Here is a 4,817-nt window from a genome sequence, read left to right as displayed (position 1 = left end):
CGCAGGCGTATCAATATCACAATGTATTACAAATGCACCTCAAGTACCCAATATCACAATTTGCCAGAGAAACCAAACAATAACAAAATTTCACAATAAGGAGCCCACGACTCAACCACAATGTACACCAAGTCTCAACAATAATAACTGGAAGAATAACTCAATAGAATGATATTTCACAACTTAATACTTTGCCTTAATAGGAATCACAGTCTTTGTAACTCAATACCAATTTTAACAACAAAATATCCCAATGAGTAGCAATTTCAAGTAAGAATTCAATAGTTAAATAGTGAATACGGAATAAGGAAACAAGAATTTCAACTAAACAAGTAGAGCAATTAGCAAGTAAGAGATATGACAAGTAGACATGTGAAATTAGACTAATTATGATCACTATAATATGTTAAAGTAACTCAATTAAAGCATGAAAGGAATCTACATAGCTAAAAACCAGAAATTTCAACATTTAGCCCATGTACACACTCGTCACTTTACGTACACGGCTTTCACATATCACAATTATCACAACAATATCAAATCCAAAGGGAAAATTCCCCTACACGAGGTTAGACAAGTCACTTACCTCAAACCACGCTAAATCAATCAGCTAGAAGGCCATTCCCTCGATGTTCCAACTCCGAACGACTCGAATCTAGCCAAAACATTTTCATACTATAAATATAACTATAGGAAACTAATTCAAACAATGAAATTACGATCTTTGCAAAGAATTGAAAATTTGACCCAAAACGTCACCCTGGGCTCGCGTCTCGGAACCCGATCAAAATTATAAAAATCGAACACTCATTCGGTATCGAGTCCAACCATACAATAATTGTTCAAATCCGGCCTCATTTCGTCTTTCAAAACTCAAAAATTTAGCCTAAGAAGTTCTATCACTTTTCCCCACTTTTTCCAACTCCAATCCCTAATTACATGATCAAAATAATAATAGATTCGAGTAATTTAACTAAAATCGAGTTAGAAATCCTTACTCCAATGATGTTTCTGAAAATCCCTCAACATTTCGCCTCAAACCGAGCTCTCTAAGTCTAAAATGTGAAATAAGAAATAAACCCTCGATTTCAAACTTAAATTCTGCTCCCAACGATTTACACATCGCGATCGCGTAACTACCTTCACAATCGCGAAGAACAAAATAAGGTTTCCCCCCAAAATGGCCTACGCGAACGCATATAACTGATACATAGACCCACGCGATCGCGGACACACCCACGCGATCGCGAAGAACAATCTCTGCGTGACCCTACTGCCTCAATTCCTTGTACGCGAACACGATCCTCTCTACGCGTTAGTGAAGCACTAGCTTCACTACTTCTGCGATCGCTTCCTTCTCCCTGCGAACACGAAGAGTAAAAATCAACAGTCCACAAAAATCCCTTCGCGATCGCGAACCTAACCTCGCGATCGCATAGAAGGAAACCAGACCTGAGAAAAACCAGAACTTCAGCTATTCCTAAATGATCCGAAATGCGCCGAACATGGTTTGAATTACACCCGAGGTCCCCGGAACCTCAACCAAGCATACCTACAAGTCCTAAATATCATACGAACATGCTCGAAGAGACAAATCACATCAAACAACAAAAATTCTACGAATCGCAACCCAAATTTAAGCCTATGAACTTCTAAATTCCAAAACTAACGCCGATTCATACCAAAACAACTCGGATTGACTCTAAATTTTGTACACAAATCATCGATGACAATACATACCTAATCCAATTTCCGAAATCGAGATCTGACCTCTATATCAATAAAGTCAACTCCCAGACAAACTTTCCAAAATCTTCCATTTTCTCACTTTCGCCAATTCGAGCCGAAACGACCTACGGACCTCCAAATCAATATCCGAACATGCTCCTAAGATCAAAATCATCATAAGAAGCTATTGGAACTGGCAGAAATCCATTCTAGAGTCATCTTCACACAAGTCAAACTACGGTCAACTTTTACAAACTAAACCTCCAACTTAGGGACCATGCGTCCCATTTTACTCCGAAACTTTTCCGACCCCAAAACCAAGCATCCTGGAAAGTCACATAATTATAATATAATACAGAGGAGGCAATAAATAGGGGTTCGGGAATAATACACTCAAAACGACTGGCCGGATCGTTACACACGTCTTTCTCGGCTTAAGTTGTCTCATGGTCTTCAAAAGAAATAGAATATTGTTGCCAAGTCCAATGCAGAAATAGAGCACTTGTCGTTAGCCTCTCTAGCAACAGAACTCACTATAGTTACTTATATCCTCTGTGACATTGGGATTCCATTTCCAAAACCCCAAGTTCTATACACAAACAACTAATTGAGTGCTCTTCACCTTACTTTTGACAAAGCTAGAGATGAATGAATGAAAGTTGTTCCAATTGTATTATGACGGTGTCCTCTTTATACAACAGATTAGGAATTGAATCCCAGAATTATAGGTAAGGTAAAGAAAAGGTATTAAATTACAGATACACATTCCAAATCCTAGCAGATTACAATCAATAAAATAAAATTAGATCTTTACATAATGAAATAAAATCAAATTTGAAATCAAGTGGAAGATATTGTTCAAATATGAAATTAAGCTGCTGAAATTATTCCTTTTGTATACAGTCGAAATTGATTTTGTCCTTCGTATGTCTGATCGAGATGGGGACATAATGGACCGAAGAAAGTCTTCATAATATCGAGGTGAGATATGAAGAAAGCACGAACAAACTTCTAGTTTTCGAGTTGGATTAAATACCGAGCTCGACACCATTATCGAGCTCGAGTCCAAATCGGACTATACTAAGAAGCAGCGGAATCGAGTTTAAGAACCAGAGGCCAACCAATACCGAACCCAGGTCAATACCGTACCCCGAGTCGGCATCGAGCTCAAACCCGCATCGAGCTCTAAAACTAATACCGACCAATACCGAGTCCGATCAAGATCGAGCTCATGGACAAGAGCCGTTACAGTCGCACTAAGGGAGAGAATCTCGGCGGAAATTAGAGAAAAACTGATTTATCATGGGTTCCCCACAATGTATTTTTTATTATTATCTAAAGTAGGACCCCCCACTATAAAAGGGATGGCTATATTTCTGTAAAGAACAAGTTTTGCATACATTGTAACTGAGATATCATACACTCCCATATTGAAGAATTATCCTTTTTTAGTTTCATAGATTGATTCATCTTACTTAATCCATAAATCATCCTTTTTCAACTTTGCTTATTTTTCATTCTTTACAGTCAATATTCGATATTTCTATTTACTCTTACGATTTGTGTGAAGTTATACCACACACCCGTATAACTACGTACAAATTCAACTCTATCCATTTTTCGGGTAAACAGTTTGGCGCCCACCGTGGAGCTAAGGATAATAGTGATTATTTGATACGAATCTGCAAAAATACACCATTTTACGCTTGTTTTCGGAAGTATCTTTGATTTCAGATTAGCAACGATGAGTTCTCAATTAAATGGTCTTACCGATCGACAACGAAGTTGGCTTTCAAGGTGAGAACAACAACTTGACGCTTAGGGCCGAAAGGCCACTTATCGACGCCGTTGGAGCTCCAGTCGAAGTACCATTAGACGTTAATTCACATATGGCCATTGAGACAAATCAACGTTCTGAATCTGAAAATAGCTTTCATGGTGGTACTCGATCTGCACCTCGAGAAACCCATAACATTGAGGAAAACGGAATCAGCTTGCGTATGATTTTCGAAATGTTGCAAGCTCAACAGGTAGCAATAGCTCAGCTGCAGAGTCAAACCCAGGTACCGAGCAATCCGGAGCCCAATCCACCCCGAGAAGTCACCCACAGAATGGAACCAGCTATAGTAAGATCAAATGAGCAAGAGTCGGGGACTAATCCCAAAATTGCTAAGATGTTCGAAGAACTGACCAAACGAATAGAATAAGGAGAAATGAGGATCGAGGAAAACGATAAAAAGGTGAAAACATATAACTCCAGGGTTGATCAGATCCCGGGGGCACCACCGATATTGAAGGGCTTAGATTCCAAAATTTTTACACAAAAGCCTTTCTCCCCGATCGTGGCTCCTAAACCGATCCAAAGAAGTTTCGCATGCCCGAGATTCCTAAATATAATATAACGACCGATCCCAACGAACACGTCACCTCTTACACATGTGCTATTAAAGGGAACGATCTAGGGGACGATGAGATCGAATTTGTATTATTGAAAAAATTCGGTGAAACCCTGACAAAGGGAGCAATGATATAGTATCATAATTTTCCGTCTAACTTCATTGATTCTTTTGCTATGCTTACAGATTCTTTCGTAAAAGCACATGCTGGGGCTATAAAGGTCGAGTCCAGGAAGTCTGACCTATTCAAGGTAAGACAAAAAGATAACGAAATGCTAAGAGAATTCGTATCTCATTTTCAAATGGAACGAATGGATCTACCACCAGTCACAGACGATTGGGTTATTCAAGCTTTCACCCAAGGTCTAAATGAACGAAGCTCGATGGCTTCACGGTGGCTGAAGCATAACCTCATCGAGTACCCAGCTATTACTTGGGCCGATGTGCATAATTGATATCAATCCAAAATAAGAGTCGAAGACGACCAGTTGGGTTCTAGGTCCGTTATTAAAAGGGCTACCAACTGAGAATAGAGGTCGATCAGAGACCGATACCGGCCATATAATGGAAAACCTACAAACTCGGTGTAATAAACGGCAATCAACTACCACGCAAATTGGAACGTGCCACACCTAAAATGATACTATTGCTAAGGTATGGTCCTCCTATATTCAATTATATTTCGAAACTAAC

This window comes from Nicotiana tomentosiformis, chromosome 1, assembly GCF_000390325.3.
Source record: "Nicotiana tomentosiformis chromosome 1, ASM39032v3, whole genome shotgun sequence".
Classification (NCBI taxonomy): domain Eukaryota; kingdom Viridiplantae; phylum Streptophyta; class Magnoliopsida; order Solanales; family Solanaceae; genus Nicotiana; species Nicotiana tomentosiformis.
This window is presented reverse-complemented; position numbering follows the sequence as displayed.